Source organism: Planococcus citri, chromosome 2 (assembly GCF_950023065.1).
Source record: "Planococcus citri chromosome 2, ihPlaCitr1.1, whole genome shotgun sequence".
NCBI classification, from domain to species: Eukaryota; Metazoa; Arthropoda; class Insecta; order Hemiptera; family Pseudococcidae; genus Planococcus; species Planococcus citri.
This window is the reverse complement of record NC_088678.1, coordinates 24,142,428-24,167,847: the sequence shown is the minus strand read 5'-3', so window position 1 is coordinate 24,167,847 and position 25,420 is coordinate 24,142,428. Positions and strand designations below refer to the sequence as shown.

General features: G+C 33.7%; 2 protein-coding genes and 1 long non-coding RNA gene across 5 annotated transcripts in view; 1 reads left to right on the top strand and 2 right to left on the bottom strand.

Annotated features, from left to right (window-relative positions):
- Nucleotides 1–2,366, bottom strand: part of LOC135835115 (uncharacterized) — a 473,170-nt gene extending 470,804 nt beyond the window's left edge. Inside the window, exon 1 of the transcript XR_010556822.1 lies at nucleotides 2,349–2,366. The gene's annotated coding sequence lies outside the window, so the exon portion shown is untranslated. The remainder of the gene's footprint in view (nucleotides 1–2,348) is intronic.
- A 79-nt stretch (nucleotides 2,367–2,445) lies between these two features.
- LOC135833672 (uncharacterized) lies at nucleotides 2,446–9,206 on the bottom strand. The gene is made up of 4 exons (XR_010556509.1): nucleotides 9,064–9,206; nucleotides 4,718–4,951; nucleotides 4,411–4,568; nucleotides 2,446–2,626 (listed from the first exon to the last, which is right to left on the bottom strand). It is a non-coding gene; the product is annotated as an uncharacterized LOC135833672 (long non-coding RNA).
- Nucleotides 9,207–17,510: 8,304 nt separating this feature from the next.
- LOC135835107 (uncharacterized) overlaps nucleotides 17,511–25,420 on the top strand; it is a 29,164-nt gene continuing 21,254 nt past the window's right edge. The window contains exons 1-3 of one of the 3 annotated variants that reach the window (XR_010556819.1): nucleotides 17,511–17,764; nucleotides 18,966–19,187; nucleotides 21,172–25,257. The gene's annotated coding sequence lies outside the window, so the exon portion shown is untranslated. Of the gene's footprint in view, nucleotides 17,765–18,965; nucleotides 19,188–21,171; nucleotides 25,313–25,420 lie in introns of those variants that run through there. The other 2 variants (XR_010556818.1, XM_065349204.1) reach the window with 2 other exon arrangements.

Below are 25,420 nucleotides of genomic sequence, written 5' to 3'. Positions count from 1 at the left end.
AAACCCACCCCCACCCAAATCCTCAACCATCATGACAAATACAATACCTTACTTATCCGTTTCACGGCAAAGTCGGTAAAAAAATTTTTTAATGCCCGAAATGAAACATTATACAAATAATGACTCAAATGGATGAAAACTTTGCTCTGAAGATCCCATAATACTCGTATAACTTTGCTCCTTCAATTTTTAAGGACTGCAAACCAATCTACACTTGTGCCATTTTATTGATCAACTTGAACGAAACACGCTGTGCTGTATTTATTTCATTATTTGAGTTGAGATTTTCATTGTTTTAAAATACATACATATTAACTGAAGTAGTTTCAAGTGAACTGGAAAAAATATGTATTGGGTAAAAAGTGAATGTGGTTCTCTTCTAGTTCAGGTGAGCCTGCCATGATTGAAAAAGAGGTGAGGTGAGGAGAAGGGGAAAGCAACTTGGTTTTCAGTTCAATAACGATTAGTAGAAAATTTGAAGCTTTGAGATTTTTTACCTCATTTGTTGATAGCATTTTTTTGTTTGAGACCTCAATTTGAAAAAAAAACGCCATTTGACAAACAATTTTACCGGCTCTACCCTCTTCCTTTCATTTACTAAACAGAAGAATGGCTTTTCAACTTATTTTATTGGAGCAGTTAAATTTTTACATCTTTATTCTTTTGAAAACTGGACTACAATAATAATTGCAGATAAGTAAGAATTAATTTAAAATGAAAGTTTCCAATTTTCAACTTTTTTTTTCAATTTGAATTAAAAATTTTTAAAGATACAATTTTGAGAAGGCAAAGCATAGCGGCAGCGGGCAGCTTATTATAGCCTGTTTGATCTTAGCCTATGTCTATTCGAGGTTCATGCTGAATGGGTTGATAATTAGAGATCCTACCTCATGTAGATACTTGGTTAAATGATAAAAAAAGGAAATTATATTTTCTTGAAAAGTCACTGAATCTACTTTGTTTTTTTACTTCACGAAATATTATACGCTTTCTGCAATCGCCTTAGTCAAGGGTTACTTAATCAAAACTTGTCTGATGAAAATTGGCTATTTTCAATTTAGAAAAATATATCTACATGTTCACTTTTTCCACAACCACATTGTAAAGCTGAAAAGCACTATATATAAACATAAACTTACAATTTAGGTAATACGAATTTTAAAATTTATCAATCGTGATTTCACTAACGAGTGTTGTTTATTTTCAGTCAGAAGACCGGCAGAAGAGCAGCTAAGTAAAACAATGATGTCTCAAGTATCAGTCAGTATGATTCCAATGAACGCGATTGACCTGGATAAACACGCAGTGATCAAGAATTAATCGTTGATTGAAAATAATATGTATCAGGCTGAAAATTATTAGTACCTACCATTTAAATAATTGTTGTATCATAATTGTGCAAATATTCCATTATTTTTGGCATTTATTTGTTCCTGAGTACCTATCTTAATAAGGTTTTTAAAAACGTGTATTAAATTGTAATAACAAATGTGAGTGTAATTTGTCGAGTTGTTTTCCAAATTTTGTTTTTAATTTTTAGTAGAGTATTTTTTCTTATGAGTTGACTGAGTCGAGTAATTTGTTTGGATGAATCGGTTTTTAAATACGACCCTAATTATTTTGTAATAATTGAAAACTTGCACTTTTTAAAAATGCATTTTGAATACATTTTCTACTTATGTGCATCAACATTCCATAAATGCAAAATCCTTGTCATGTATTTATTTGTTTTAGTGAAATGCTCATTTTGAAATGTTTTTAATTATAATTATTCATCTATTTATTTACTTATGGTGAAGTTTGTTTCCTCTTTAATTAGCTGGTTTTATTTGAAACCTACCAGAACCCTTCGAATTACCACTGCATTTGTAAAAACAATGGTTATAATAATTTTTAAAGATTAATTATAGTAAAATAGACTTCTCACATGAAAGATCAAGCTTCACAACCATATAATCACATCATATTATTATTGAAGCGGAAGGGCGAGGAAAACAGTTATTTACGTGTTTTTCGAAATGGAAAAAATGGACTTAGGTCGATTTGGAATTGAGCCCTTCAATTCAAAAAATTCACACGCATCTTGCAACTTCGTTTAAGTACAGCATAAGGCGTAAAAAAAATTCAAGCTGCAAATCTGGGAATTTTTTGAATCGAACAAATTTTATAAAATAAGTTTTTTCCTATGACCAACATTTGAACCTGGACTTCGTACATTTATCATTTTTAAAAATTTTGTTTTGAATATTTCGATCTCCAATTTTCAAACAGACGAAGCTACGAGTAAATAAGAAAGCATGTGAAAAACAGGCATTATTAGCCAACATTTCAGGTACCAATAAGCACACTACCCCCCCCCCCCCCCCAAAAAAAATCACACAAAGCTCAAATAAAAATAAGTATAATTATTTACACGAAGATTATAATAATGGACTAGTTGCCATTTCGAATACAAACGAAGCCTTATAAAATTTAACGTGAAATCGCAGATAATTAAATCCAATCTTGAGGGTTAATATCAACGTTTGGAAGTTCTTCCATTGCTCCAAAGTCTTCTAACAGTACTTCAAGGTTCGGAGCTTCCATTGAATTTATTTGCATCGGCACGACTTCGATGTCCCTCCAACTGAAACATGCAGAGTAGGTAGGTATTAATTAAAAATTATGTAGTACAATTAGTAGAATAGGTACTAGGTACAAACTAAATTTTGTCTACCAAAAATTACAAAAACAAAAAAACTCAATGTAAAACCATCAGATACACGTATTGAAATTGAGAATTTTCTTTGTTTACGTTTATAACACATTTGAAATGAGTCGAATTTTTATGTCAAAAAAATTTGTTTTAATCGCAAAATAGTTTTTTTTTAAATAAAGAAAATTTTTAACATTTTGGTAGTGAATGTAAGAAAGTGTACACTTATCCGAAACATATCCGAAAAATTTTTTACACACTTTGAAATTTTTTTTACCCTACAAACCCATATTTTTATTTTTAAAAATACATTTTTTATTTTATAAATCATCAATAATAGTAAGTAAACAGAACATGAAACTTATACTTCATAGCTGATCATATGTACTTATTTTGAAATTGTAACTTTTTGAAACAAAATTTTGATAAAAACAGAATGGCAACTCCGAGAAAATGTAATTACATATTCAAGTTTTCGAAATATGAGTTTTTGGAATTTTTTGCAAAAAAATCGGCTATTTATTTTTAGGGTCATTCCACGTCAATTCGACCGATGTTTTTCAGTACCTAATGTCTTTCGATTTCCCACAAATTTTTTTACAATAGGTATCTACCCACCCAGTAAGTGAGAAGTCCGCAATCAGTTTGGTCTCAGCCCCCTCAGGGGCGGATGGGGGGAAAACTTCCATCATTTTCACATTGTCTGGAGGTACTCAACTTCAGCAGCGCATTCCTCCAAAGCTATTATACTTTGATCAAAACTGATTTCACAGTTCGAAAGGGCATTGAATTTTGAACTTTTTAGGCATTTTTAAATTTCAAAATGGCTCTGTAAGTGGGAGCTACCATTTGAAATTCTGAAAAAATTTCCATAGATGTACATTTTGATGCTTTTTCGAAATATTCAATTTTCGAGATGGGATCTCTTAATGGAAGGGAGCATCCCCTCCCCCAATTTTGGGCAAAACTTTCGGAAAAAAATCTGGGGCATGTGATATTTCGAATTGTACATATGTTTTTGGTGATTCTGAACACTTATATGACGTCAGATTTTGATTGGATCCCATCCACAGCTCCCAGCACCTCCTTAAATGGCGTAAAAGTTCTAAAAAGTGTTTTGTTCGTGGAACACATGAAATAGTATGTTTTGGTGACGCTGAACACGAATATGACGTAAGATTCTATCTCGAAACTTGAATATTTCGGAAAAGCATCAAAATGTACATCTATGGAAATGTTTTCAGAATTTCAAATGGTAGCTCCCACTTACAGAGCCATTTTGAAATTCCAAAATTCCTAAAAAGTTCAAAATTCAATGCCCTTTCGAACTGCGAAATCAGTTTTGATCAAAGTATCATAGCTTTGGAGGAATGCGCTGCTGAAGTTGAGTACCTCGAGACAATGTGAAAATAATGGGACCGAACTGATTGCGGACTTCTTACTTACTGGGTGGGTAGATACCTATTGTAAAAAAAATTTGTGCGAAATCGAAAGACATGACTTTCAAAATCGTATTTATTTGGTCGAATTGACATGGAATGACCCTTTGATAATGTAATGTTTTTCAACAAAATGAATATTTTCAATAATTTTTTATCCACTAAGTGTTGCTTTTTGGAAATTCCTGATATTTTTTTGATAAAAAAAAATCGAGCAGTTTCAATAATGTGGAGCATCTACGATAAAGAACTATGTACTCGTATACGTATACTTACAGGTTTTTGATACTGGTGTGTATCTTTTTAAACTGTTCTTTCAGAACTACATATGTTTCCCAGTCACCATACTGCGGGTACAACTGAGGCACTTGCGTGAACGAATGCTCTGCTTTAGTTTTTTTCCATACCAGGGGCCGATCGACGTGCTCATTTCGCTATATTGAACATAAAGATGAACACATGAACTCTCTTGTTTATAACATTTTTCTAATTATTCAAATAAAAATTGCCCCCTCCCCCCCTCGCCGTGATAAAACCCAAAAGGAACTATACAACCTAATTAGTAATTATGTTGTAAACTTACTATAAATTCTATCTTGAAATAGTCCTCCGGATCGAAGAGAAGAGTAAACGCGAATGGAGTATGGAGGGATCGATCTTTTAACAGGTAATTTCCATCCTCGACCGAAAAATTCATTATTTTTAAATACTCTTCAAAAACTAGCGTCAGGGTATCTTGCTCAGTGGCGGGATTATTCTCCCTCATTCTTCCCAATATTTCTGGATAGTTTATTGAATCCCAGAATGACATCTTGAGCTACGAAAATTTGCAAATTCATTAATTCTCACGATTTATATTTTAAAATTAATTACCATTACGCGTACATATATAAGAAGTGGCATTTAAACCATGATGAGACAGATGCCAAAAATACAGTTTCTTTCCTTTTTGATTAGGTATCTGTAGTACCTAGGTAGTGTAGCCGAGAAAGTGTACGTAAAAGTCGAAGTCTCCGTGTCGGATTTTCAAAAAAAAGGTTTGGATAATGTACGTAGTTGGGGCCATAAAGAATATTACTGTTACCTACTGACGAAAAATAATTACCTATTGTTGGAACATCGCGAGTTTTCTGATGTCATAATTTCGGTAAATGGCAAAGAGTAGTAGCCTACCTACAGTCATTTTGGCAAAATTTTTAGTCAAACCACGGAAAAATTGGGGGAAAGCTGAATTTCACATTATTTGTTCAGATTGGTCTCTAAAACAACCCATCAAAAGTTGCACACCGCAACTTGACCGCTACCCCCGCAAGAGGTCATTAACCTTTGCCGATACAGGTTTTTCGGCCATAGATATGACCCCTAAACTGGATCGGCTGCTTACATTTAAAATGTACAGGAAAAAGTGAAGCAAAAAATCAACCAATCGCAAATCGTGTATTTCCCGGGAGGTGAATGCAAATATACATATCTGCGGAGGGCGTGGCTTATTTTCATTTTATGCATGCATTTTGGCTTCACGAGCAGCCGATCGATCCAGTTTAGGGTTCATATCTATGTTTTCGATTGTATCGCCGAAATGAAGGGTCCGAGAGGAAATATGTTCGAACGAAAATTGTTCTACGCAAAATTTCCTATCAGCATGACCAGTTCAGCTTTTCTCAAAATGGCGATTTCACCCTTACTAAGGAGGGGGTAAAGTTGTAAATTTTATGAAAATTGTTTTAAAAAATGAAAATTGACAATTTAAAACGTGAATTCGATTCGTAGTGGACTCGAAAATATTTTGACCAAAGTTGCACACCGACCTTGTCTGCAACCCCCGCAAGAGGTCATTAACCTTTGTCAATCTAAGATTTTTCGGCTATATCGCCGAAATGAATGGTTGGAGGGGGAAAAGTGTTTGGACTAAAATTATTCTACGCCAAATTTCCTATAAGCGTGACCAATTCAGTTGAAATATATTTTTCAGTTTTTGGTAAATTTTTGAAAATCTTTAGGCCAAAAATGAGAAAAAAATCAAAACTTTACCAAATTAAGTAAGCTATAAAGCTGAAATTTGGATATACTCTATTTTCGACCTGCCAAATCGGTTGGAAACGATTTCAACCCGTTTTGAGCAGTTCTGGAGCGTCCAGCAGATTTTTGAAACTTGCAATTCTCACCAAATTTCATCAAATGAAGTTGGAAAGCGGAAATTCATTCTGTAAACTAACTTTAAAACGCTATGAAGTCGATTGTAAGTAGATTTCAAGCCGTTTTGTAGCCTTCAGCGAGTTTTTGGAAATTACTGGAGCCTCCAGTAAATTTTTGAAACTTGCAATTTCTACAAAATTTCATCAAATGGAGTTGAAAAGCCGAAAGTTGATTCGGATGGATTTTGTGGCATTTTTTAAAAATCTGCTGGAGGCTCCAAAACGGATTGAATCTGCTTGCGATACACCTCAGAGTACCTAATGTCAAAAATGGTGTGTCTCTGCTTGGTAAAATTTTATGGAAATTTTGAGCATTTAAAAATCTGCTAGAGGCTCCGGTAATTTCCAAAAAGTCGCTGGATGCTCCAAAACGACTTGAAATCTACGAGTAGTCGACTTCATAGCATATTGAAATTAGATTACAGAGTAAATTTTAGCTTTTCAACTGTTTTGTATGAAACTTTAAAATTCTAAAATCTGTCGGAGGCTCTAGGAATTTTCAAACAGTTGCTGGAGGCTCCAAAATGACTCGAACCAACCTGCAGTCGACTTGATAACGCATTGAAATTGAAGTACAGGATGAATTTTGGATTTCCAACTTTGGTAAATTTTTATGGAAATTTCGAGCATTGAAATATCTGCTGGAGGCTCCAGTAATTTCCAAAAAGTCTCTGGAGGCTCCAAAACGACTTGAAATCTATTTTGCAGTCGACTGCCTAGCGTATTATATTCCAAATTTCATCCTTCTAAATCGATTTGGTAAAATTTTGATTTTTTTCTCATGTTTGGCCTTTTGATTTTCAAAAATTTACCAAAAAATAGAAAAACACTCTTTTGCACTTGAAATTTCGACTGCTGATGAATTTTTGCATGCTCTTTCGATCAATCTTTGTCTTCTTTTTAAAATTTCGTCCGAGTTTTACGTTGGAAAGCAAAATCTGCGATTTCGGAGCCACATCAAAGTTTCTGAAAAAATTTTTTAAAAAAATCCGTGTTTCTTAGCGCCTACAGTTCAGTACCTACCAAAGGTTACAAACGAACCAATCGGTTTTAAATGCTCAGAATTTCCATGAAATTTTACCAAGCAAAGATACACCATTTTTGACATTAGGTACTCTGAGGTGTATCGCAAGCAGATTCAATCCGTTTTGGAGCCTCCAGCAGATTTTTAAAAAATGCCACAAAATCCATCCGAATCAACTTTCGGCTTTTCAACTCCATTTGATGAAATTTTGTAGAAATTGCAAGTTTCAAAAATTTACTGGAGGCTCCAGTAATTTCCAAAAACTCGCTGAAGGCTACAAAACGGCTTGAAATCTACTTACAATCGACTTCATAGCGTTTTAAAATTAGTTTACAGAATGAATTTCCGCTTTCCAACTTCATTTGATGAAATTTGGTGAGAATTGCAAGTTTCAAAAATCTGCTGGACGCTCCAGAACTGCTCAAAACGGGTTGAAATCGTTTCCAACCGATTTGGCAGGTCGAAAATAGAGTATATCCAAATTTCAGCTTTATAGCTTAATTTGGTAAAGTTTTGATTTTTTTCTCATTTTTGGCCTAAAGATTTTCAAAAATTTACCAAAAACTGAAAAATAATTTCAACTGAATTGGTCACGCTTATAGGAAATTTGGCGTAGAATAATTTTAGTCCAAACACTTTTCCCCCTCCAACCATTCATTTCGGCGATATAGCCGAAAAATCTTAGATTGACAAAGGTTAATGACCTCTTGCGGGGGTTGCAGACAAGGTCGGTGTGCAACTTTGGTCAAAATATTTTCGAGTCCACTACGAATCGAATTCACGTTTTAAATTGTCAATTTTCATTTTTTAAAACAATTTTCATAAAATTTACAACTTTACCCCCTCCTTAGTAAGGGTGAAATCGCCATTTTGAGAAAAGCTGAACTGGTCATGCTGATAGGAAATTTTGCGTAGAACAATTTTCGTTCGAACATATTTCCTCTCGGACCCTTCATTTCGGCGATACAATCGAAAACATAGATATGAACCCTAAACTGGATCGATCGGCTGCTCGTGAAGCCAAAATGCATGCATAAAATGAAAATAAGCCACGCCCTCCGCAGATATGTATATTTGCATTCACCTCCCGGGAAATACACGATTTGCGATTGGTTGATTTTTTGCTTCACTTTTTCCTGTACATTTTAAATGTAAGCAGCCGATCCAGTTTAGGGGTCATATCTATGGCCGAAAAACCTGTATCGGCAAAGGTTAATGACCTCTTGCGGGGGTAGCGGTCAAGTTGCGGTGTGCAACTTTTGATGGGTTGTTTTAGAGACCAATCTGAACAAATAATGTGAAATTCAGCTTTCCCCCAATTTTTCCGTGGTTTGACTAAAAATTTTGCCAAAATGACTGTAGGTAGGCTACTACTCTTTGCCATTTACCGAAATTATGACATCAGAAAACTCGCGATGTTCCAACAAAGTCAATTTTAAAGTAAGGGGAGTGGACCCTCGGAAAAGGGAGAGGGTAAAAAAAGGCATCTGGGCTAAATTTTTTCGTATTGATGACCTGTAGAACAATACTCAATCATAAAATTGCTTTCGACAGAGTACGCGAGCAGACGTCATTTTTTGTCAAATTGAAACCTGACTCATATAGGTATTTCGTCTAATGTTTTAACGATACGGTGCGTTGATTACTCGATGACAATATCAACTTATAAAATGACAACTGGACTAAATAGAAATTAATCAATTGACATACCTATAGCAGATAGCTTATAAAACTGCAGAATTCGACGTCCTTGTTTCCAAAAATATTACCTCTGTTGGTAAATCGTTAACTATATTCTTCACTCACAGGTACGAGAAATATTGAAACACTGTAAATTCGAGCACATCAACAGACTTTAGAAAACTCTTACAGACAGATTGAGAGTTGACTGTAGGTATTGTAATAGTCGTCGATTGATATCGGTGGAATGAGAGAGAGGCAAGGGGGTTAAATAGGAAGATGAACTCGATCAATCCACTTATTACAATGAACATGTTTCGCTAACACCAGTGTTTGTAAGTAGATAAACTTTTACCCAAAAATACAATATATTTACATCTCCCCCTCCTTCGTCCTTTTTCTTCCCATAACTGCTATACCATACGTATTATGCAATAATGAATACAATTTAAATACGCATGACAAAAAATAAGAGGTAGTTGGGTATTGTAAAAAATCAACTTAAAGGTGGATTGAATGTAACATAATGTAAGCTTCTAAATTTCTTTTGAATTATTAAAATCATCGGGTTGAAAATCATACATGCACTTGGTAATAGTGCTCAAGATTGAGAGACCGTTAGTCATCAGATCAATGAATTATCACAATCTCGTTAACCTAATGCCTATATCAGTATATGTATAATTACTCAAGTACCTATAGCAAATCAAAAATGTTAATTTTTTATTTCTCTGTTTGTTTCAGGTAAGTACGATTTTCATAATTCTGAGCAAGGCAGGTACATAAGTTCTCTTCAGTATCATCTATACACAATACACATACACAAAGGGTCCTGGAAAAATGTCCGTAATTTAACAAATTGAGAGAAAAAATATACATACACCTACAAAAAGAATCAAAATAATAAATATTTCAGAAGTATAGTACAGAGAAAAAATTTCGGAATGTTCTATAAAAATAAGAAAACGGGCATTTCTTCACAAATTCGTTTTTTACAAAATAAATCAGGAATTATGTACATCACCTTAGATGATATTTTGATCTCGAAATTGAAACGAAATTTTTCCACTCATTTTTTTTATTTTTTCATTTTATTTTTAATTCAAATGCAAAGATAGTGTTTTGTTTTTTTTTAAATGTGATTGAAGTAAAAAATAGATAAGTACCTACTTTTTAATGATATTTTTTAATTTAAAAAATGATCAATCAAAGCAACGTAATTCCAATTTTTAGAAATATGATAGGTAGACAAAATCTTGCTTACCTTATTCACATTTTGCACAATATTTTTTAATATAAAGTTCGCAGCATAATCTACAATAATTCACATTAAAAAATAAATCGAAATTCGGTAAATTCTTCAATATGGTTAAAAAATTGAAACCAGATTGAGTAAAATAGGTAAATATCGTATCAAAAAGAAGAGTGAAGGATGAAGTTGAACTCTTCTCACACAATTCCAGTATGTACACAAGTACACATTATAATTATTGTAAGATTACTACTATTTCATCCAATGTTCTCAATTCAAATTTTGTTCCAAATTAATTAGGCTCTATAATTTTGTAATACTTGGTTTAGCATCTCCATTCTCCATTAAACGAATACCTACCCCCCATTTCTCATTGATTTTTCAAATTGGTTCTCATAAAATTTAGATAATAGGTAAATAGTATTTCTATTTTAACCGGAATTTATACTTGATACAAAAAAAAAAAAAAAAAAAAAAAAATAGAAAAGTATCTACTTATATTTTGGTTTTACGTGAAAGTTGATGAAAAAAAATACACGAGATGGATGAATAAGAGTTTTCCTATCCTGATTCCAGATAATTTTCATAAAAACTATAATCAACACAAACAATTTAAATAAAATAAGATATATTATGGACAAAACGAAGCCTCCGCTTTTTTATAGGAAACGCGTTATGCAAATCGTACATCATAGACTTATTAATTTTCATGCAATTTATTCATAAAGAGACAAATCTAAAAGAACAGAAAAAAATAAAAAGTAAGAAAAAAATCTTTGGAGAAAATATTATAAAAGTTTTCAGCTTGGTTTCGTCAGAGGGTTCCACTTCGGAAACTTCCATGTAATACCAGGGTGTCTAACAAATTTTCTTCGAAGAAATGCATTACTTTTACATTACTTTTTGCATTACCATATAAACATTTTTATTCAGTTTACCCCCCCCCCCCCCTCCCCACCAACAATATTATCTTTTTGAAACAGTTGGAATTAACAAGTCATTTTTTAGCTTACTGGCTGAATTTTTTTATTTTTTTTTTGGTTGTTTATAAATACTAGATTATTATTAACATACGTGAGAAGGTTTATATCTATTGAGTTTGCTAGGTTGTGTTTTTTAATTAGAGTAATAAATTTTTCAATTCTTCTTCTGCGGTTGGATGGTTTCCTTATTAATATTATAACTAGGCACATGAATATAAAAATATAAAAAGTCAGAATTACAGCTTATCAACAAACAAAATAAAAAATGAATTTTCCGAAATTCTAAACGAATACATGATGAGAAAAAATGATACTTATTGGCGCATATTATAAGGTTAATGTAAACACTCATATGACTCAGAAAACGATGCATTTTGTAAAATAAGCTTTTATTACATATAACGAACACGAACTACTCGAAATAATATAAGCTGCACTATAATTAATTATGAATTGATGATGAATTGCATCGTCTTATGCAAGCATCCGGCATCTGTGTGCAGTTTAATGTTGCGACGATCCGCAAACTTTTCTTCTCAGATGTTCGGCTGGACTTGGAAAATGAACAGAAGGATGCCCAGCTGTTCTATTTCAACAATGTTTGCCTTAACTTGGAATATTTTCACAATTTTTATCATAAATTATAAAATGCAGAAAAATTGTAAAATTCAGATACTTAGTATAAATACACATGATATGATCTTTATTTTTCAAAAAATTATTTGTAAATAAAACGTGAAATGCCTACATATGAGCCTTATTTTTTATAAAATGACTTCTTTCAAGGAGCTGCTTTAAAAAATCCGCCAATATCAAAATTGAAAATTTGCAAACTATAATTTTTATCGTATCCACTGTTTTTCAATAGGATCTTATTTGATGAGAAAGATATCTAGCAATAAAACGGGATTTTTCCAAAAAAATAAATAATAATAAAAAATGCATTCTGCTCGATTTTTTCTAATTTCAAATGCACTCGTTTTTACTGGATTTGTTACATATATTATATTATATATTTTTTACTTTTTACAACCAATAAATGAATTTGATGAATAACCTGCAGCTCCAAAATCAAATTTTCAGCCCCAAATTTGATAGGAGGGCGTCGCGTCGTTTCAACTTTCTGCACAGTTTGATTTTTATTCAACGAATAAAAATTCCAATTAAGATAAATATAATTTAAGCTTCTAACTTAAAATAAAAATAAAATTTTTTATCTTAATATTTTTATAGTTTAAAATAAAACATTATATTTTCAATATAAAAATTTATTTTAAAATAATTTACTAACTTTATTTTTTCAAAATAATTTATTTTATTGTACTACATATGTACAATGACTTGACATATTGAAAAAAACTCGTAATCTGATCCACGAGAGCTGAAAAAATGTCTTTTTACACACGTTATGCCGTTAGTTGTGATGCTGACTCGGTCGAGCTTATTGCTCTTGATCTTTGTTTTGCAATCTGAAAACAAACAAGTTTTACTATTAGGCAAGTACCTACATATACCTCATCGTTATATGTATGTACCTACTTAGAAATTTTCAATCACATAACACATGAAAGAGCACAGTTCTATAATACGAGTTTCATTTTCAAATTCTATCAAAGATCGTTATTACATAAACAAACATTAGATACACCTGATCCAAAAGTGAAGGGGAAAAACTCATACATATTTTCATGTTTTTGTAAAAATTCTAAAAAAATGAAACAAAATTTTATAAGGAGGCAAATTCATTCAACTTTGTGTAATTTCCTCCCTAGAATAAGAAATAAAAAAGAGTAACTTTGAAATACCCAAATAGGCACGTTATCATTCATGTATGTACAACAAGATAGGTAAGTGGATGATATTGTTTTTACTTTCCGAACAGCGCGAAGCGATGTACACGTACAAGGAAAGTATTGTTTTCGGGTTTTGGCTGGAAAATGAATTTTGGAATTTACACTCGATTTTGAATTTCTACTTTACACAAGTTTGTTTTGAGCAATTTTGGGATGATGTTATGTGTATGTATTTGTAAGATGTATGTCTATGTACCTATAGGTTGCCCCGCGACATTACGCAGCCCATGACGTTTCACTGACTACATAATTATTTGCTGACCGACGTGGGTTTGCACTATCAGGAGCTGCAAAAACTCAATTTCAAGAGTACCTAGGTGTTACATATTGAATGCTTCTAAATTTGTTTTGGACTGGATAAATGTTTGGGTGAAAGATCGTAATAATAAGTTGGTAAATACTCTAGTCATATTAGGTATTGAAACAAATACAAAAATGGAAAATATTCAAAACGACTTCATTTCCACAATAATCAAGTAATTGATAGGTATATAGTTACGTAAATTTCCGACATAAAAAATTTTCCAACAAGCAAAAAAAGGTTTGAATTAGACAAACCAAATGCTAGATCGAAACAGCGAGCAAAATATCACCAGCCAAAATTTCAAGTGTTGAAGTGCTTAAGTACATTTTTAGATTTTTTGTGTATTTTCTTAAAAAATTGTATCTGGGCCAAAGAATACGAAAAAGATCAAAATTTTACTAAACTGACCCAGAAAGCTGAAATATTGGACACCCCACTTCCCCCATCCCATCGATTGGAACGGCTTCGAATCGTTTTAAGAATAAGGGGCAGCTCAGGAGAATCCAGTAGATTTTTGACTGTTGACATTTCCACTAAATTTTACCAAATAAAGTAGGAAATCAGGAAATCAAAAATTACTCCACACCACCAATTCAACATGCTGAGTTGACTGAGCTAATTTCAAGCTATTCTGGAGGTTTCAGCGAAATTTATAAACTTTCAGTTCCCCAAAAACGCAATATTTAAAATCTGTTCAAATCAACTTTAACACGTATGGTCGTGATTTTCGTTCTGATTAGTGACTCACTCGACCAATTACACACAATTTTTCTAAATTCGGTGTTGTCGATAAGAAAAAACACGTTTTACGACCTCGATTTAGGGGGAAACTCCTTTAATTCCTAGGTATTAATTTGTGTTTTTTTTAGCCTAAAATTGGTCATTTTCAATGTTTGAAAAACATTTTCTTAGGTATTCAATTTCAATACCAAGAAAACCATTTAGTAAAATGAAAACATTGTAAATTGTAATAACTAAAATTCTTTCACAGTAGACGTAGAGTTCTAATATAGGAAATGATGGATTAAAAGTCTTTATTACCTACTTCATCTTTCCATCCTATTGTGGGGAAAAAGAATAAAGCAGTTTTTCTTGATTTGAGGTCGTATATATAGGAATCGGAATTTCAGATTCACTTCACCCTATACCCTCACACCTCCTACTTGAACATCATTCAATTCTTCTTATAATGATACATAATATGAACTACGAACCAGAAAAAATCTACACTTATAAGCACATACACATGAGATGAAAATACAGTCGATTTTCAAATTTGAGTATCTACCCTAGATTTGGTTCGGTAAAAACGGAGAAAATCGAAAAAAAATCCGATTTTGGTGTGGCATGTGGCAATGAAAAATGCATTTTCCTACAGCATGTACCATATAGCGTATTCCATTTCAAAAAACAAAATTCCAAATGAAATTGGTGAAAAATTTTATTTGTATGGGAAATTGGGCAGTTAGAGCAGGGCACCTTGTATTATGCTTAGGCTAAGTTGGAATGACAGCTATATTTCATTGTATGTATTCTGAATTTCTTCTTTACCTTGGGCCTACCTAGACCTACCCAATAATGCTGTCATAAACACGCATTCGTATTATCCGCCTGGAAATCGGCTCGAATGAGAATAAACCCTCCTCCAAACAGGTTGAGAGTAAGCCACAATTCTACTTCTAGCGCTCCCCAAGTTAATTTCCACGCCTTCTGGAAACATTTTTAAATTCTGGAGAAATGGATGTATTTCACGCGGTATAGTATTGTGCAGTGATGGCAGCGTTCACATTCGTGAACGACAAGTTCGCGAACGTGAATGCGAACGGAACGCGTTCGTTTTGATTGAACGCAAATTTCGAAGTTTAAAAAATCAAATTTGCAACACAAAGATAATACGCGATGTTTAAAACAACATGAAAAAATCGAAACTGTAAAGTGTAAGTGTAAGTAACACTAACACCTCACCCTTACACCCTAAGCCTATTTAAAACGTGTTTTTTTTATACCAGCTGTTTTTTCAAATTTTTCGGGCAATTTTTGCATTTTCATCGGAAAAAAGTGGTAAAGTATAGAACTTTTATCGTTTTTATTTTAAACAAATAAAACTGTTTTCAGTGTTTTGTTTGTTTAAAATAAAAACGATGAAAATTCTCTATTTCACCCCTTTTCAGTTTTTTGTTTTTTTTTTTTCGATAAAAATGCAAACATTCAAAAATTGCTTGAAGAATTTGAAAAAGAAGCTGGTATTTAAAAAAACACGTTTTGAATAGGCCTAGGGTGTTACTTTGCTGCAATTCATTAATCATTGTCTCATTTGCGTTCACGGTCGCGATTGAATATCGTTCATTTAAAATGAACGTGAATGCGAACGCGTTCAAAAGTTTTGCGAACGCTGCCATTACTAGGTACCCTATGTGTATGTGTGTTGAAAAAAAAACTGTATGATGAAATAATGTATTCCTTCCATTACAAGAGATGGTCTGAATACCACAATTTCAGTTGCCCAACTTCATTTTTCGATTTTTGGCGAACATTTTAAAATTCAAAATTGACTGTTTTTGTTGATTTATGCTTTTTTTTTAAAAAAAAAAAAAACCTACTAGTATATATACCTATTTGATCAGTAAAAATTATCAAAATAGTCCTAAAACTGATATCAATTTCCCAAATCTAAATTTCACCATTTCCTGCCATCCTAGAGCCTCCAGCGCAATTTTTCAATTTCTCCAGAATTTTGAATACATGTGCTTCAGATAGCGTGAATATAAAGTCTTCATATTTACGCCTTCTGAAGCATATTCAAAATTCTGGAAAAGTTGAGAAATTGCGCTGGACGCTCCAGAATTGCTGGAAATGGCGAAATTCGCCCTCGGAGGGTTCGTCGTCGTCGTAGTCGCGCTCCTTTACAGGAGATAGCGTCTCGTATGTCCATGTATATTATAGCCGGTATCTAGCGTATCTGATCGTTTCTTTCAGGGTTTTGCAGGGAGAGTTGGCTGGTGAGTTTGGAAGAAATATAGCGATTAGCGCAAATTCGCAGATTTCCACGCAAATGGAAAACTTTTAATTTTTTGGGTACCTATTTTTATTAGGTATGAAAAAAGTTGATAAAAAAACCACTCTTGAGGTGTCACTCCCAAAATCGGCTCAAATGCGGATAAACTCGTTAAACGGGTCGAGTATAACACAACTCGATTTTTAGGAGCCCAACTCCATATTCATTCCTTCTGGGACTTATTACAAATTTTGGAGAAATTGAAAAATTGCGCTGGAGACTCTAGAATGGCTGGAAATGGTGAAATTTGGATTTGGGGAATTGATATCAGTTTTAAGACTTCTTTTAATCATTTTTACTGATCAAGTAAGTACGTACCTTTTTTTAAAAAAAGCATAAATCACCAAAAAACAGTCAATTTTGAATTTTCACATGTTCGCCAAAAATCAAAAAATGAAGTTGGGCAGCTGAAAATTTGGTTTTCAGGGTTTCATACCACGCTATTTCCAAAAATCGCGGTTCCGTTCAAATCGGAGGATGACACCTCAACCTCAAAAGGTTCCTTGTTAACTGAAAGCATTGCGAAAGTAAGCGCGACTCGAACAGGTTACCTGCCGTTGTCGTGACGTTCAAGAAACAGCTGAACAGCATTATTGTCGTCCCCGTCGTACACTCTCGCCCAACCGCTTTAATCATGATGCACACAGTCTTAGTCATTCCTTGTTCTTTGTTGTTTTTTAAATAGTTTTTTCAAACTGGTAATTATGCACGTGAGCCGTGAATAAATTAAATGCATTTTCTGATAAAGCGTGATACAAGGATTTTCCTTCTGTAGGTTTAGGTACATAGTTCTCTGTGGCTCATTGCGTTATTCTCCAGCAACACAGAGGGCGCCCGGACGCTTTTGTGCAGTCAATCTACCTGTAGGTCGCCCGAATACACCTCCCATCGCCCTCACCCTTTATACTGTTTTTTCTCTAGTATCTTTCATCCCCTTCCAGCGACAGAGGTACCTACTGGCTTCTACTCTCTTGGTGATGATATGTATGTAGGTACACTATGATTATAGGTTACAAATACTCATATTACCTGAACCAGTCCTGCGTGCGTATTTCCACGTCTTTTCTCATTTGTAACTGATGTGGTCTTTTTGTAAGAAGCATTTTAACGTGGTCTGGTTCATCACGATTCACGTGTTCATTCTTTCTGCATAAATGTGACTTTTGTATGAGATAGTGATGTTTGAACTATTTTTTGTCATTTTTACGTGGGTACATGCGTTAACAATAATTTCAAGTGAGATATCGTGAACGATTTGAAGTATTCTTGGGTGTTAGATAATTGGTGAGTATAAATAGATATTATTTAAAATTTTTCTAAACCATGTTTAATTGTGTAGCCGCGATCAAACTATCAATACTTAATCGTGAGTTTCTGTCTCTTTCACCAGAGTTGAGGTAACGCTGAAAATAAGGCTTTTGACGTATTGCGGGTTGCATATCGGTTTTCCTGAACTTTATCGGTTTGGTGGGCATTCTTATCAGTGAGTATCAGAATGTCATATTTTGAGCAATTTTCACAAGGTGTTTTTGAAATGTATTGTATAGCTTTTATTTAGTTTTTTCTTCAATTTTAACACTCTTAAACCCTGTAATGGAAAAAGATCCTCTCTTCGTCGAGTTTTAAAGAAGTTGACAAAACGTCTTTGAACCTCGACAAAGAGCGAATCTTTTTCCATCACAGGATTTAACAGTGTTCAAAATAGAAGGAAAAACTAAAAATAAAAACTATAAATTTCAAAAACACCTTGTGAAAATTGCTCAAAATATGAAATTTTGATACTCACTGATAAGAATGCCCACCAAACCGATAAAGTTCAGGCAAACCGATATGCAACCCGCAATACGTCAAAAGCCTTATTGCATCATATGTTAAATTTTACGATTTATTGAAAGGAATTTTATTTTGAAGCATTATTAAAAACCACATTTGCATAATAATTACTGCAAATCACCAAAAAATCGTGAAATTTTGACTAATTCAGTAAAAATTGCGAATAAAAACGTAAAACTTGTTAGAATGACTTCAAAACAATAAAAAATAACCAAGAACTCATAATTTGAGCAGAATTTTATGAAAATTGCGTGAATTATAGAACATTAGGTCAGGTATACTCGTATGTATGTACCTACCAGTAAATGTCATATCATCCGTTGAAAAAAATTTTGCAAAAAAAATACTAGAAAGTGGAAATTACTTGGAAACAAAACAAATCAGAATGAAGAAATATATCTTTGTACCTACTATGTACTAAAAATTATGGTAAAAAAATAATGAAGTTGGTAAAATTTAGGTAGATATACCGTTAAACCCCCCTCATTTTCGGCCGCAACTTTTCAACTACATAATAAAGAGTAGGTAAACAGTGAGAAAAATGAAACCGGAAATATATTACCTATTTCCTTATACATTTTCTGATAGAAAATTGTTAATTTTTCTTTTTAATTTTGTTTTTATCGATCAAAAACCTGGTGTCCGAAATTAGGGGGTTTGACGGTACCTACTTAGTTGGGAAAATATAGGTAGGTACAAATTCGGCGCATTCTCACTTTTTGCACACAAACTCGGCAGTCGGCACAATGGTGACACATGCAAATTCGGTACACAAGAAAAAATGAATGAAAAGAAGGAATATACAAATTCGGCACATGCAGGAATCAACGCTTGTTCATCACTACGTTCCTCTCTGTAAAGAGGGGGGAAGGAGGTACGTCATAATTATTATGTTTTCTGCGACTTTATGTATTTCAGTTTCAGAGAAATCAAAAATTTTCGATTTTTTACCCGTGATGATTGAATGATGAAAGCATTTTTCAATACCGTCAACTGGGGTGAAATAGGACGATTTTCGAGGTTTTTTAAAATTTACTTCAAAACTAATGAACATATTGAGCCAAATTTTTTTCCGGCGAATTCGGCATCTTTTGGCTACAAGTTGACCTCCCCCCCCCCAACCCTCCCCTCCCCCAACCAAAATTTCCAGGAGCGCTCAAAGTGAGCAAGTTTGGACCCCGATTTTGGGGTGAAAATGGACATTCTTAGATTTTTTGAATTCATTAAATATTTTTGAAAGGTAAGAGATTTATATTATTATACACGTATAGAGCAATGCATTAGCTACAATTTATTTTTTAAATGATCAAAATTGGTCCATAAATACAGCTTCTGCGATTTTTATAAAAATCGTAAATTTTTTCAAAAATTTTACTTGTAGTAATTTTTTTATTTTGCTTTTTCAAAATGGTTAGGGTGTGTAAAAGTAACAAAGGGTCAAGATTTTTGTAAGGTCTTGACCCTTTGTTCATTTTATGCACGCTAACCATTCTGAAACAGCAATATAACAAAATTACTATAGGTACCTAACATTTTTCTGACAATATTTACAATGTTTTCAGACAGAAAAAAAATCGCCGAAGCCGTATTTATGAACCGTTTTTGATGATTCAAAAACGAAATCGTAGCTAAATAATTGCTCTATATGTGTATAATAATTTAAAACATTTACCTCTCATAAATATTAAATGAAGTCGAAAAATCTGCACGTATTTTTAAAAAAACGAAAATTATCAATTTTACTTATTATTTTTTCGTGGATTTGTATATTTACGAAACATGCATTATGATACACAGAAAAATTCGTCAGACATTCCTCTATCACATGAAAAAAAAAAGTAGGATCCTATCTTCATAATTGCGTGATCCGTGACGACATATAGCCGAAAAAACGCGAAGTGTCCATTTTCACCTCACTGTCCTATTTCACCCCAGTTGACGGTACCTAATTTAAAAAAAGGTCGTATAGCAGCCCGCCGCGACGTAAGAGCCATATTTTTGTGCCAGAAACTTTTTGGGCTTTTTAAACACGAAGTGATGTTCATTATTTGAAAAAATTAAAATTATATGGTGGCATGATGAAGGTTTTTTGGAGTACATACTTCTGCGCTTCGCTTGAACTACTCGCACAGCGCACATTCCCTTCACTTCTGTGCTTCGCCTGTGTTCGGGGGGGGGAGGGGGTCTTCGTCTTCCCTGAACCCCCCTGGGCTTCGTTTAACTCCCTATTCATTATTTTTTTTTGGTGTTCTGACCCTCGCTTGAACTACTCGCATCCTTAATTCGCTCCAGGGTGGGGGGAGGGGTCAAAAACAATAAATGGGCTGGTGATGAACTAGGCTGCTGAAATTTGGATAATAATGTTGATCACAATAAGGGTACTGACCAACAGTATGATTTTTCAACCTTTCATCAATTTGAGGCCATATTAATGCTCCTCCTAAGAAATGATTACTTTTCTGTAATTTTCAACTTGACATTATTTGATCAATTAGAATAGGTTCCAAGTCATAAAATGTAAAAATCTCAATCCTGCTAAAATTCCCTTTTTATAGCGACACATCTCATAAAGACATTATACAATAAAAGTATTTGGGTGTCCATAAAAAGAAGATTAAAAAAAGAGAAATAGTGAAGTACAAAAATGCTTGTGCTTTTACTGAAACATGTAGGTAGGTAGGTACGTACTTTCAGCAAAACATGCTTCAAAAATATGGGTGTGAATGAACCCTACGTGATGAAACAAAATCTCAACACCACTCGCATCGAATTCAAATAGAAATCTTTTCTATTTGTGTGCATATGACCATATGTCATCTGCTCCTCTCATTACTCTAATTCGATAATTACAATTCTAGGTTCACTCGAAGTTCAGCTAGGCACATCTCTGATAATGGCTGAAACCACTTCCAAGGTGTATGATATCTTTCGACCGAATCCACAAACTCTGCAAGAATTAGCAGCGATCGTTATTGATCTAGAAATATGGCGTTATGAATTGAAGAAATTACGTACAAGCCACACCTGGGAAAAGTTTGATCCATGCCATCATACTATTTCATTGAAAACTTATTTGCCTAATTTGCCATCTACTATCTATCGCATGCTTAAAAAATATGTTAAGATATTTGGATTATCATTGAGCGCATGGGCAAAAGATCATCATATAATAATATTTCGTTCATTTTGTAACCATCAGTCTTACAAAGATGTGTTAAAATATTTTGATGATTTTGTATGTGATTACGACGGTACTATACATTATGATCGGACAGCCAAACGCATGATGCAATGTCAAAGATTTAATACGAGAGAAAGGTTCTCCATTGCTTGTTTGTATTTTTTCGAAGATGAAATCAAAGAAATGTGGTCACTTCTATTGAAAAATAAGCTGAGGTGTAGAATCAAGTTTTCAGAAAATCCGCAATTATATTACTGGATTTGCCGTCTCAGAAATATGAGTATGTTGGATAAGATACAAAACAGCATGAATGATTCTGTTGATGAAATAATGTTTGACAAATGCATACCTCATAGAGCATTAGGCCAAATGAAATATTTCTGGGATCGCATGCCTTTGGAAAATCGAATGAGGAAAGCTAACTCCTTTTTTGAAACTTATCTTAAAGAATGTTTCATTAGGTATATTTTACCAAGACTGAATGATCAACAGATCGCCGAAATCGTCAACGAGAAATGCAGTGAGATTATGCATCCTCTATTGGAAATTGGTGGGTATGATGAAGAGTTTGTTTTAAGGACTTGGATGTGCATTAGAAATTTTACGAGCGAACGTGATTTTACCAATCTTGTTGAGAAAATGTTGTTAACTGAGGTTAGCTGTATGAAAGGGAGGTCTGGTATGCAGGAACGCGATTCCGACAGTCTGGTATATTTGTGTTGTGAAATATGGAACAGTGTTCCAAAAAATTTAAAACGATCTGCAATCAGAGTCATTTTATCCAACAGCAAATTATTCAAAAAAAGATGTTCTATTATTCACGATTTTCAATTGTATTCAAACGACGTCGAGTTAATATTCACGATTATGTACGATGCAAGTTTCACAGAAAAAAACTCATTCTGGCATAACTGCTGGTATCATTTGATTTTGGAGATTCGAAGCGAACATTTGCAACGAATGATGAAACTTTGCTTCAAATATGAACGCGAGATTACTGAATTTAAAGAAAAAGTGATTGCAACGAATACAAAAGTATGTCGCTTCTGTGTTTCATTATTGCTTCATTCACATTTTGGTAAATTAAAAAAATTTATAGATTTTTTATGGTCTGACATACAAGAAGCGAGAAATTTCAAACAGCAAATACTCCAGTCAGCTTTCTTCACTAGAGATTTTTACATTAATCGCATAATTGTCCGAAATCCAAAATACTTTGATGAATTCGTCAACGATGCATTTAACAACGTTGATCTATCCAATGACTTTAAAAATCAACTTATGTTGTCTCCTTCAGTACAATCTTGTTTGTCAGATTATGCTCGTTCGTTTTGCTGTCTGGATGAAATGATGGAATTCGTCGACATACTTGTTTTGAGAGAAGAAACTCTACTACAGATTAAAATGCGCATGATAGATTCATTAAAAGAGCGTTTGTTTTTAGATGAAATGAGTTCACGTGATTCAAGTTTGTTGGAGTTATCAAGTAAATTTTTATTGTGGTGTTTGGGAAGTGAGGAGGAAGTTACGAAATTCAAGCTGAGCTTTACTCCGGAATCTAGCTATTAAACCAAACTATAGATACCTATTCTTAAAGGTTTCTCAGTTAACACAGCTTCACAGATTTTATAGAAATGTAAAATATCTATAGCGACTTGGTTTTCAAACTTAAGATTTCATTCACATTCATTAACTTAATATTCAATTTATTGTACTCAATAGTTTATACTTACCTAATTATTTACTATTAACAAAAATGTCATATTATGGCCTTTTTTTTTGAATTTGAATTTAAAATTACGTACCGCTAGATATTTATTTCGTTCAATCAAAGAGCTCTTTTCAAAAAAGAATTGAGTCATTTGTTTCACGTTCAGAAAAACGAAAAAATTTTCTGCTTCAGGGAGAGTAATAATGTAAAAATTTTGCATTACCTAACAAGGGAACCTCTTGAGGTGCCCGCCTCCGATTTGAACGGGACCGCGATTTTTGGAAAGAGCATGTTCTAAAACCCCCAAAACCAAATTTTCAGCTGCCCAAGTTCATTTTCCGATTTTTGGCGAATTTTTGAAAATTGACTATTTTGGTGATTCGAGCTTTTTTTTTTCAAAAGTACTTACTTGATCAGTAAAAATGTTCAAAATAAGTCCTAAAACTGATGTTGACCCCCCCCCCCCCAAATCCAAATTTCGCCATTTATTCCATCCATTCTGGAGCCTCCAGCGCGATTTTTCATTTCTCCTGAATTTTAAATTTCCTCCAGAAGGCGTGAATATGAAGTTGGGCAGCTGAAAATCGAGTTGTGTGTCATACTCGACCTGTTTAACGAATTTATCCACATTTCAGCCGATTCTGGAGGAGACACCTTAAGGGTGTTTTTTTGACCAGCTTTTTTTCAAAAAAAAAAATATACAAAACCCAAAAATTTCCCGTTTGCGAAGAAATTTTTGAAATTTGCGCGAATCGCAGTATTTTGTCATGAACTAACCCCACGAGGGCGAATCTCGCGATTTCCAGCTATTCCGGAGCCTCCAAGAATCATTCTTTGCAGTTTTAATTTGCTCCAGACGGCGTTAATATGATGTTGGGCAGCTAAAAATCGAGTTGTGTGTTATACTCGACTTGTTTAACGAATTTATTCGACACATTTGAGCCGATTCTGGAGGGGACACCTCAAGAGTGGTTTTTTGACCAGCTTTTTTTCAAAATAAAAAATATACAAAAACAAAAATTTCCTGTTTGCGAGAAAATTTTTGAAATTTGCACGAATCGCAGTATTTTGTCATGAACTAACCCCACGAGGGCGAATGTCACCATTTCCAGCAATTCTGGACCCTCCAGCGTGATCTTTCAATTTCTCCAGGGGCTCCAGAAAGGCTGGAAATGGGGAAATTCACCCTCGGCCTCGTGGGCTTGATTAATGACGAAATACAGCGATTCGCGCATTTTTCAATAATTTTCTTGCAAACGAGAAATTTTTGATTTTTGGATATTTTTATAATGAAAAAAGATGGTCAAAAAACCGCTCTTGAGGTGTCCCCTCCAGAATCGGCTCAAATGTGGATAAATTCGTTAAACAGGTCGAGCATGACACACAACTCGATTTTCAGCTGCCCAACTTCATATTCACGTCTTCTGGAGCAAATTAGAAATTCTGGAGACATTGAAAAATCGCGCTGGAGGCTCCAGAATGGGTGGAATAAATGGCGAAATTTGGATTTGGGGGGGGGGGGTTTAACATCAGTTTTAGGACTTATTTTGAACATTTTTACTGATCAAGTACGTACTTTTGAAAAAAAGCACGAATCACCAAAATAGTCAATTTTGGATTTTCAAAAATTCGCCAAAAATCGGAAAATGAACTTGGGCAGCTGAAAATTTGGTTTTGAGGGTTTTAGAACATGCTCTTTCCAAAAATCGCGGTCCCGTTTAAATCGGAGACGGACACCTCAAGAGGTTCCCTTGTAAGTACATTCCCGGAACAGTCGCCTTTCTCAATGTAAAAAAAGGATTAACCCACTTTGGAAAAGAGTTCTTCAGCATTGTTAGTAGGTATGTAAGCATGTAGCTATCGATATTTTAAAACATTTTATGTAGGTACATATGTATTTAGGTTTTGTAATCTTATAACCGTGTGGGTAATTCACTGTTTGTTCAGAGTTACTATGTGGTTCACAGAATCAACCCCAGATAAATATTTAAAAAATGTGATTTTGTTTATTTGATCTTCGGAGTACAAATATTTGGGCGTATAATGGTGCTTGTTTTTTACTTTTTGGATATTGTTCTGAAATCATTGCGGATAAGGATTCATAAAAAATTGGTAGGTACATATTTTTTTTGAGATCAACATAGATTTCTATTCCATTAAGTATTTCAGCATGTAAAAGGTTTTCCTTTGTATGTCGAGTTCGAAAGAGAAAGAA